At 50.1% G+C, this 11,388-nt stretch overlaps 1 long non-coding RNA gene across 1 annotated transcript; it reads left to right on the forward strand.

Annotated features, from left to right (window-relative positions):
- The first annotated feature begins 1,658 nt into the window (after positions 1-1,658).
- LOC130457554 (uncharacterized) lies at positions 1,659-9,498 on the forward strand. Its single transcript, XR_008916864.1, has 2 exons — positions 1,659-5,224; positions 5,832-9,498. It is a non-coding gene; the product is annotated as an uncharacterized LOC130457554 (long non-coding RNA).
- The last annotated feature ends 1,890 nt before the right edge of the window (positions 9,499-11,388 follow it).

An 11,388-nucleotide genomic window follows, 5' to 3' on the forward strand; every position in this document is an offset into this window, starting at 1 on the left:
ATCCAGGCCGAGGCAGCCTCCGGGGAGGCCGGGACGGACACAATGGGCCCAGCTGTTTACCCATCGTCCTTCCTGGCACTCTGACCCCAGCTCCGAGAGCTGGGCCCAGCCCAGGAAGGGGAGCTGCCTCGGGGCTACTTTTGACTGGTCTCTCCTCCCTGGAAAACCTCTGCCAGGCGAGCTGTCTACAGCCCCGGCCACCTCGATGCCAGCCCGGCCGAGGAAGGCCACGCCGGGAGGCCTCGTCCTGATGGCCAGCTTCGTCCCTGTGGGGCCTCCCTGCGCCGGAGCTCTCCTTGAGGCCCCATCCCAGGCCTTCTTTCTTCCGCAGTCGAATCCTATTCGTCTCGTGACAGATGAACGCCTGCCCGGCCCGGGAAGGGAAAGCAAGGCCTCTCCCCACCCCGGCCTTCTGGTTCCCATCCCTGCTTTGAGCACACTCGTGGGGCCTGGCTGGGCACCCCGAGGACGCTACACCCCAGAGGAGAGGCCTGACCCCCTCCAGGGAGCAGGAATAGGGAGGGTGATGGAGCAGCCGGGCGGCCAGAGAGCTCCGGCCACAACAGCCTTCGGCCGCTCCGGGCCGTCCTGAAGAAAAAGGGGCTGCTGTTGGGTTTCAGAAACCCCGGCGGGCTCCGGGCAGGGAGCTAATTCGTCTTGGCAAGTGGCTGCTGCCCAGTCCTCCCGCCCACTGCCTTTGAAAGCACAGTCGGCCTTGCACCACGAGCTGGCACCAGCCCGGACGGACGGACGCCCAAGGACGGACGTTTCTAATTTCTTCACAACAACACAAAATTCTCTCCTTGAAATCAAGAAACTCTGTAAACACGGAAGGCCGCCTCCAGGGCGGCTCCACACAGGCCCTCCTGTCTCTAGGCCTGGCTGTCTGACGCGGCTGGAACCCGGGACCTCTCGTCTCTAGGCCTGGCTGTCTGACGCGGCTGGAACCCGGGACCTCTCGTCTCTAGGCCTGGCTGTCTGTGACGCGGATGGAACCCGGGACCTCCTGTCTCTAGGCCTGGCTGTCTGACGCGGCTGGAACCCGGGACCTCTCGTCTCTAGGCCTGGCTGTCTGACGCGGCTGGAACCCGGGACCTCTCGTCTCTAGGCCTGGCTGTCTGACGCGGCTGGAACCCGGGACCTCCTGTCTCTAGGCCTGGCTGTCTGTGACGCGGCTGGAACCCGGGACCTCTCGTCTCTAGGCCTGGCTGTCTGTGACGCGGCTGGAACCCGGGACCTCTCGTCTCTAGGCCTGGCTGTCTGACGCGGCTGGAACCCGGGACCTCTCGTCTCTAGGCCTGGCTGTCTGACGCGGCTGGAACCCGGGACCTCCTGTCTCTAGGCCTGGCTGTCTGTGACGCGGCTGGAACCCGGGACCTCTCGTCTCTAGGCCTGGCTGTCTGTGACGCGGCTGGAACCCGGGACCTCTCGTCTCTAGGCCTGGCTGTCTGACGCGGCTGGAACCCGGGACCTCCTGTCTCTAGGCCTGGCTGTCTGATGCGGATGGAACCCGGGACCTCTCGTCTCTAGGCCTGGCTGTCTGTGACGCGGCTGGAACCCGGGACCTCCTGTCTCTAGGCCTGGCTGTCTGTGACGCGGCTGGAACCCGGGACCTCCTGTCTCTAGGCCTGGCTGTCTGATGCGGATGGAACCCGGGACCTCTCGTCTCTAGGCCTGGCTGTCTGTGACGCGGCTGGAACCCGGGACCTCCTGTCTCTAGGCCTGGCTGTCTGTGACGCGGCTGGAACCCGGGACCTCCTGTCTCTAGGCCTGGCTGTCTGACGCGGATGGAACCCGGGACCTCTCGTCTCTAGGCCTGGCTGTCTGTGACGCGGCTGGAACCCGGGACCTCTCGTCTCTAGGCCTGGCTGTCTGACGCGGCTGGAACCCGGGACCTCCTGTCTCTAGGCCTGGCGCTCAGCTCCCTGAGCCACCCAGCTGTCCCCACATCAAATACTTCTAAACCTTTTAAATTAAAAAAAAAAAACACCTTTAAAATGCTGAGATGCGACCTATCAAATAGGTTTTTTAGGCTTCCTAAACGCTGAGTGCATCCTGTCCCTCCTCTGCTCAATGAACTCTGGTGGCTAAAACAAACTCCTGTAAAGTCTAAAGGCTTTCCACAGCCCGAGGCTGCCCCACCACCATGCAGGCCTAGAGCCCAGGCTCCGGAATCTGGCCAAGCGGGCCTCCTTTCTCGCTGCTCCTCCTAGAAGACGTTTTGTCTCCCTCGATCCTAACTGGCCGCACGTCCCCAAGGCCTCCAGGGTCCCCCCACCTCCCCTGCTCCTCTAAGAAGCTCTCGTCCCCTTCCCAGGCCTGCTCCCAAGGCCGCGGCCCATCGAAGACGAAACGAAGGACCTGGAACCGGAGAGGGAAACGCCTTCCGCTCCAATGCCTGCTGGGACATTCTGCCGGCGGGGATGACGGCTGCCTTGAACAGGGCCCACTCGGAGAGTGGGGAGCCTGCATTCCAGCGTCTCAGGCCTCAGGCCAGCCCTGTTGCTTTGCTTTTTGGCCTGGAAGGTCCTCAGGGCCTCCCTGGGCGCTGGCCTCTGCCATGAGGCTCCCTCCCTTCCACACGCTTCTTCTCTACATGAAATTGGGTTAAAAACCAAAGATCACGAGCGTCCAGTCAGGGGAAATGATGGTTAGGGACGAGCAGTCCAGGCTGGCGTGGGTCTGGGCCTTCAAACGAGAAGACTGGCGGATGGCTACTGAGCTGGACTTGGGTCCCGGCTGAATTCTTGGAGAGGTTCTTTTCTAAACAGTTTCTAAGCACTTAGAAAAAGCAGCACCCGCCGCGGCCTCCTTTCTTGGCAGGGTTACCGTGGCCGGCGTGTCCTTAGATTTCAGGAAGGCCGCTCCTGTGACAGGAAAGGAGCAGGGAGGGCACGCTCGGAGGGACATCACGATGGCGTCCAGGGGCCTCTCCTCAGCCCTGCTTGTCAGCATCTTATCAACGAGACGGATGCGGCCCAGATGCTCAACAAAACTGTGGAGGGTCCGAGGTTGGACCAACAGGGGAGGTGGCAGAATTGGGACTGAAAGATCTTGACTGGCTAAAAAAGCGGGCCAGTGTGAGCACAAGGAAGCCTTCGGGTTTAAGGCCAATCAACCAGACAAACATGGGAGGTGAGAGAGAGAGCTCAAGAGCAGCTCAGGGGAAAAAGACCCCATGGTTGGAGTGGATGTCAAGCTTGATGCGCCAAATGTGGTGGAGATTTTAGATGGATCGTGGAGGTCCAGCACCCACAACGAGGGAGGCTGTCATTCCTCGTCTAGGTACCACACGGAGGCCAAACTTGAACTCAGGACTTCCTGTCTCTAAATCCACTGCGCCACCTCGCTCCCCCAAAGAAAGGTTATAAATTAGGCAGTTGGAGCTCTCCCACAGTGGAAATGATGATGCTCGGAGGACGTCTAACATTTGTGGAAGGTGCTGGGGCTGGCCTGTCCCCGTAGGTGCACGGATCCAGAGGGTTGCTTTTGGCCCTCTAAACAATGAGTGGCCACTCCAGTCACACGAAGTTTGCCCTAACTTCTCGCCTTACAAGTGTTTGCTGGAATGACCTGAATCTGGTTACACAGTCCGTGATCTCATCTAGTCTTTATCGCCAATTTACTAAGAGTCTCTTTTCATGGTTTTGGAAGACGTCGAGCCGTGAGACACCTTAGAGGTCGCCGAGTCTGACTCATCCATTCAAAGAGGCGGACACCAAGGTCCAGGGAAGGGCTGTGACTTGTCAGAGGTCCCCCACGCATTGGGTACCAGAGAGAGAAACCAAACTCGGCTCTCTGGGCCGGTCCCTCCTCTCGCGTTCTTCCCGTTCCATCCCTCTGTCTCACGGTAACTGATGCCACTGACTCACGCGGGACGGCTTCGCGAGAAGGCAGGCTGGAGGGCAGGGCGGCCTCGCGCTGGGCTCCTGGTGCAGAGCAGGCCCCCAAGAAACACTGGCTGAAGATCCTCCTTTACAAGCGATGGGCGCTCCAAGGCGAGGGCTTGGGGTCTCTACCGCATGGTTTTTTCACGTGAAATGGACTTCTTTATGTGAAGGAAACGAACTTTAAGATCTGGGCTGTGCCGGCCCCGTGCCGGATCTGACCGACGTTCCGGGCCCTCAGACTGTCCTTTCTCCTTTACTGTCCTCCTGGCCGATCTGACAGGTGGTCCCTCAGAGTTGTTCTAATGGACATCAAGAGGGCTTAGAACATTTTTTCATATGGTTTTTGATAGCCTTGATTTCTTCATCTGAAAACTGCCCATTTGTACCCTTTGGCCACTTATCAACCGGGGAATGGCATTCTTTATATCTTCTCAAGGTTCCACCACTGCCCTTTACAGTCAGGGGCACACGTACCATCTGGGCCAGATTTCTACTTTAGAATAAACCGATCGGGCCACTTCGGCACCTCAGCAAGATTGAGTTTCTCCTAAAACACACAAGTTGGTTCACAGTTCACTTTTAGGGCCAAGGAGGAAGCCTGCTAAACAAAGCCCACATGGACAAAGCAAGAGAGAAAAGCCCCAGCAGGGAGATGGATCAGGAAGCCAGGAGAGAGGCAAGGACAGGCTGGGCTGGGCTGGGGGTGGAAGAAGGTCAAGGTCCCCAAAGGAAGACATCCCTCAGGAACAGAGTCCTGCCAAACCAGCAGCCCCAGAGGGGGAAGAATTCGGTTTCAGGAAAAGCCATAATCAATGGGAAATAGAAACCCGAGCGATGATAGAATCAATGGCCGGCAGCAATTGTGCAGAAATAATGTACAGTAATCAAAGAAGAGTGTGAAAATGTAACGGAGAAGATAGAGAGGGATGGGACCGGGGAGACGCACAGCGGGACAATGGAGCCTGGAATGTTTGCATTGAAATGTGAGAGCAGAGCTGGGCAGGGAAATGGCACCGGGGGAGCAAGCCCCATTCCCACGGCAGCGGCATCCCATTGGCAACCGTCCTGTCCGGTTGGCTTCTTGGAGCACAGACACATGGTGTTGGAAAGGGAAGATGGGAAGGCCCAAGGACAACGTGGAGGGATCCTGGGACTCCCTCGGCCCCTTTCTCAGACGATTCGCTTATTGGCCCACTTCTCGAGTCCCAGAGCATCAGGGCAAATCTGCGGGCAGAAGCCATGCTCCTGCCCAGTGTTCTCTGGAGAGGCGTTTGGCGGCTGCTCTTGACTGCTAATTACATGGAAAGAAGCAAACACCGAGGCTGCGTTCTCAGGTAAGGGCCGCTGCCACACGCAGTCAGTCAATGGGTACTTAAGTGCCCACACTGTGCCAGGCAAAGGGTACAAAGAAGCGGCAGACGGTTGTCTCTGTGCCCCGAGGTTCAGATTCGATGGTACAGAGGACAGAACTCACTGTGGGCAAACACGAAATACCCAGGGCTGGGCAATGAAAACCCTAAAGGGAAGGACGGAGCCTTGCGGAGGGCCAGAAAAGTGTTCTCGTAAGATGTGGGAGTTTAGTGAGGACTTGAAATGTCCAGCCTAGGGAGGGTGTCTGCGTGTCTGGTCCTGGAGGGAGCTGGGAGCCCCTGGAGCTGAGTGAGAGAGGGGGGACAGGGAACAGTGCATGGGGGCCAGCTGGGGCTTCAGAATCATTGGGATGGGGAGGGTAAGACTGATGGGAGTTTGCTCATCATGGAAGAACGAGTTCAAGCTCATGGACATCCCGACGGCTGGCCTCGGGGTGGAGACCTCTCAGTGTAGCAGGCAGCAGATATATCTGGAAAACTGGAAAGAGGGGCAGGGGAAGTACCCCACCGACCATGGACAGGCCCATGTGGGTGAAGGGACTAAGACGGGCATCTTTCCTCCCCTCTGCAGGCCCAGGCATCAGACTGGAAGAAGGGGTATTACAGGATGGCACATCACTCACCCTGCATCCCTAAGGATACTAGGAACGACACGGACGATGCCCCCTTCATCATCTTTGCCTCATGCTCTCCTGGCTTTTAGAGAGGGCCTTGTTTAGTTGCTATAGTCTGACTCTCAGGGATCTGATTTGGGGTTCTCCTGGCAAAGATCCAGAGTGATTTGCCATTTGCTTTTCCAGGTAATTTTGTAGATGAGGAAACTGAGGCAAACAAGGCGAAGTTTTTAACATAGCCATATGGGAACTGGCTAATAAGGGCAGCTTGGTGGCACAATGGATAAAGCGTTGGCTCTAGAGTCAGGAACATTTATCTCGCCGAGTTCAAATCTGGCCTCAGACTAGTGTGTGATTATGGGTGAGTTGCTTAGACTTGTCTGCCTCAGTTTCCTTACTTGTAAAATGAGATAAGAGAAGGAAATGGCAAACCAGTACAGTAACTTTGTCAAGGAAACCCAAACGAGGCCATAAAGAGACCTGACTGAAATAACAAGACAAGAACTGGTTTAGGTGACTCTGCTTGTCACGAAAATGTTCGTTTCTTTTTTCCCTATAAGGCAGGAGAAGAAAAATAAAGCCCTGCTAAGTATATGAGATAAAAATAACGCTCAAGAAGAGGTCTTGTTAAACCAATATAACTTCCTTTTCGGCAGGGTTCCTCACCTGACAGACCCAGAGAACACTGCAGATAAGAGTTTATCTCGTTTTTCACAAAGTCCATGCAGTGAATGAGAACTGGCTGGACAAACAAGCCCAGGGAAAAAGCCCTGATGGTTCTCGGTCACTTCAGAAGTGGAAGGTTCAGAGTCTGTGGTTGCCCCCAGGCTGTTTAACGTTGGGACAAACTCCTTGGATTGTCCAATTTATAGACGACACAGGGGCTGCTGGGAGGGATAACTGACACATTGGATGATCCAAAAAGCCCTGGGTGAAATTCAGGAAGAATAAATGTAAACTTTTACCCTCTAAAAGATGGGCCTTGTAAGTACAAGATAGGAAGGCGCCGTTAGACAGCAACTTGTTTACAAAAGATCTGAGAGTTTTAGTGAACTTCAGGTTAAACTTGACTCAATGATGGGAGACTACAGGCCCAAAACTCAATGCAACCCTGGGCTGAATTAAGAGGCTGAACTTCTTGGGATAAGCAGGTGAGGCCCTTCCTTTCCTCTGTCCTGGTCAGCCCCCATCTGAAGGCCTGGGCTCTGGGAAGGTCACTGATAAGCTAGAGAATGTCCCATGGTGGACAAGTAGAATGGTAAAGGGCCTCAATGCCAGCTGAGGATGAGTTGAAGGAAATGAGGCTATTTAGCTAAGAAAAGCCAACTCTCTGTACTGTGATTAGCCTGGTGGATGATTCATCTAGACCTGTATTGGTGAACCTATGGCACGTGTGCCAGAGGGGGCTGTTCCCCTCCTCCTCTCCACCACTATTGAGGACATTTCTCCCATGCCCTGCCCCTCTGCCCAGCAGCCCAATGGGAGTGTTTCTTCCTGCCCCTGTCAGGGGTGGGGGGAGGTGGCCCATGTTGTGTGAGGGTGCAGTTTGGGCACTCAGCCTCTAAAAGGTTTGCCATCACTGCTTTAGACAAGCTGGATCCCAGAGAGCAATGAATACAAGTTGCAGAGGCCTATTTGGACTCAATGTCAAGGAAGAACTTCCTAACATTTTGAACTGTCCAAAAGAGGCCTAAAGGCCTTGGGAAGGCCTGGGTTTCTCTTGAGTCTTTAAACACAACATGGATGACCTTTCACTGGGTAGGTAGGAGAGGGGCTTGGGAGCATTGGCCTCAATGGTTCTTTAAGTCCTTTCTTTCTGAAATTCTCTAATTTATTTAGACATAATCTATCTTATACCTATAATCTATTTAGATCAATACTTGAATGTAATTCAGGTTAGCCAAGTATTTAAGTCCCTACAATGTATAGAATGCTGAGCTGAGCACAGGGAAAGATACAAAGTCCAGATAAAATCATTCCTGCTTTCATGGGCTTCACAGTTCAGTGGGGTAGTCACTAAAAGTATTTTAAAAGTACCTACTGTGTGCCAGCACAGGCCCAGTCAATGGGGCTCCTGAGGGGAAAATGAAGTAGTCCCTGCACTAAGGGGACTCAGAATTTTTTCGGAGGACAACAACAGGAACACATAAAAGTTGCCATGAAATATACACAAAGAAATTTCCAGGGGCCAAGAAGTTGGGGCAGGAGGCACTGGCCAGTGAGGCTTCCTGTAGGAGGGCACAACAGACAAATAACTGTAATATGGAAATAATTTCAGAAACATTTGTAATCGCAAAGAATTGGAAACAACCTAAATGTCAATTTATCAGCAACAAGTAAGTCAGTGATATTAAAAATGGCAAAGGGGGCAAATAAGTGCCTCAGTGGACTAAGAGCCAGGCCCAGAGAAGGGAGGTCCTGGGTTCAAATGTGACCTCAGACACTTTCTAGCATGACTCTGGGTAAGTCACCTAATCCTGATTGTCTAGCCCTTACTACTCTTCTGCCTTGAAACCAATACATAGTATTGATTCCAAGATGGAAGGTATGGGTTTAAAAAAATGGAAAATATGAACATGAAGAAATGTGGAAAGACAGAAGAAATTTGGAAGGAAGAAAGATAAATGGGAAGAACCATATACAGAGTAGCAGCCAATTACAAAAGGAAAATTATACATGTAAATACAGAGATCAAGCAGTGAAGAGAAGGGACTAGAGCAGTTCACAGAGGATAGGGCTGGAGTCAGGAAGACCCAAGTTTAAATCCAGTCTCAGACACATACTAGACTAGTGCTGGGAGCCATCAAAGACCATGCTGTTTGACACGGTCCATGTGGAAACCATGGAAACACCTACCAAAACCCCCCTACGTTGACTTTCATTATTAACATCCCCTTATTATTGGAATTGCCATGATTATTATTCTTACTTAGCCCTAGGAAAAATAGATGAGAGCAACATGCTTGCAGGGTTAATACAGATGTCCCACTCTGTCCCCCCAGGATATTACCAGGAGAGACCACTTACAAAATTAAACCTAAGGATTCTTATATACCCACTTAGATAGGACCCTCTTTTCTAGGCATAAAAACTTCTGGCAAATCTGTGCTCTGAATTCCCTAACCTATATCTGGGTCATGTTGATTCTACCCACTGATCGTGCCCTTAGCAACAATGTTTCATTGACTATCTCTCTAGGCTTCCTGTCTGTTGTTGGGTTCCATGGAAACATGCATGTTGAGAATGAAACTGTGTGCCAAGTAGATGTGTGATCACGAGGGTATAAAATAAAGCCAGGACTCAGCCAAGGTGGAACAGTTTATGCTGTGAAATGTGTGCTGCGGGTTGAATGCGAAAGCTGTGTCCCATCCATCATTTCACCAACACCATCCCACCTCCATGACCCCATCCCTTGTGGAAGGCTGGCCCACCCCACAGCAGGCTAGTCACTTAACTGCTGCCTGCCTCAGTTTCTCTGCAAAATTGAGGCAATAATTACACCTATCTCCCAGGGTTGCTGTGAGGATCAAATGAGATTATATGTCTAAATCCTTTTGCAAACCTTAAAGCTCTATGTAAGTGATAACCATTGTTATTCATTTCTATTAAAAAGTTATAAATGAATATTTGGTTTTGTTAGAGTTCAGTACACACTTGATTCTTTTATCTGTTTTTTTTTGGGGGGGGGTTAAGAAACTGGCACTGAGTTTGCTACAGCATATTTCCACACTATGAAGAGGACCTGGGATGATGGGTCATACTCATCTTCAACCAAGAGCATCATTATCTGTAATAGGGAGAAGCTAGAAGTCTTCCCAGGAAGACCAGGGGTGAAGCAAGGATGTCCATTATCATCACTATTATTCAGTATTGTACTAGAAATGCTGATTATGGGAACAAGGCAAGAAAAAGAAATGGAATGACTAAGACAAGGCAATGAAGAAATAAAACGATCATTCTTTGAAGATGGGATGGGGATGTACTTAAGAGAAGCCTAGAGAATCCATTAGAAAATGAGTTGAAATGATTATTAACAACGTTAGCAAAGTTGTAGAACACAAAATGAATCATTATGTATCATTAGCATTTCTAGCTACCACAACAAAACCCAGCAGGAAGAGCTAGAAAGAGAAATTTCGTTTCAAATAAGTACAGAAAATAGAAAGTGCTTGGGGAGTCTACCTGCCAAGACAATGCAAGGAATTACATGAACACAATTACAAAGCACTTTTCACACTAAAAAAGGCAGATTTAAACAACCAGAGAAATATTCACTGCTTATAAGGAATCACTGCCAATGTAATAAAATGCCAATTCGGCCTAAATTAATTCATTTGTTCAGCACCATGTAATCAAACTACCAAAGAATTATTTTATAGAGGTAGAAAAAAATAGCAAAATTCTGTAAGAAGAAAAGGTCAAGAATATCAGGGGAATCAATGGGAAAAAAAATGTGAAGGTGACCGTGCAGTACCAGATTAAAAACCCTTATAAAGCAGTAATCATCAAAACAACCTGGTACCAAAATACAGAGTGGTGGGTCAATGGAACAGATTCTCTAGGTAGTAGTAAATGACCACAGTTATTGCATGTTTCAGAACCCAAAGACCCAAGTTTGGGAGATATCCTAGGGGGAAATGGTGAAGAGTTTGGCAGAACCGAGACATAGACCAACATCTTACATAGTACACTAAGATAAAGTCAGAAGGGGTATGACTTGAATGTACATGTTGATATTATATGCAAATTAGAGGAACATGGGAAAAATGACCCATTAGGTCTTGATCAATGACACATGTTAAACCCAGTGGAATTACACATCAGATACGGGAAGGGGGAGGGGGAGGGGAGGGAAAGAACATGAGTCTTGTAACCACGGAAAATATTCTAAGTCATCTAATTAAATAACATTTTTTAAAAATGACCTATCAGATCTATGGATAATGGAAGTGTCTATGACTCAATGAGACAGAAAACATCATGGGAAGTAAAATGGATATTTTGATTATGTGAAATTATGAAGTTTCTGAACAAACAAGATCAATGCAGCCAAAATTAGAAGAAAAGTAGGAAATGGATTTTTTTTACATTGTCTCTGATAAAGGCCTAATTTCTCAAATATATAGGGAATAAGGCAAAATTCATAAAAATGAAAGCCATTCTCCAATGGATAAATGGTCAAAGGATGTAAACAGGCAGTTTTCAGAAAAAGAAATCAAAGCTATAAAGTCGCCTGAAAAAAGGCTCTTAAAATGAACACCACTGATAAAAGAAATACGCATTAAAAGCATGAAAACCAACTCGTACCTATCAGATTGGCTTACATGAGAGAGGACACATGCTGAGGAGATGTGGAATTATTGGGACACTAATGAACTCATGGTGGAGTTGTGAGTGGATATAACTGTTCTGGAGGATAGTTTGAAACTAAGCCCCAAAGTGATATATTCCCTGTGCATTCCCTTTGACTCAGAAATACCACCACTTGTCCTGTATCCCAAAGAAATACAAAAC

This window comes from Monodelphis domestica, chromosome 2, assembly GCF_027887165.1.
Source record: "Monodelphis domestica isolate mMonDom1 chromosome 2, mMonDom1.pri, whole genome shotgun sequence".
Taxonomy (NCBI): Eukaryota; Metazoa; Chordata; class Mammalia; order Didelphimorphia; family Didelphidae; genus Monodelphis; species Monodelphis domestica.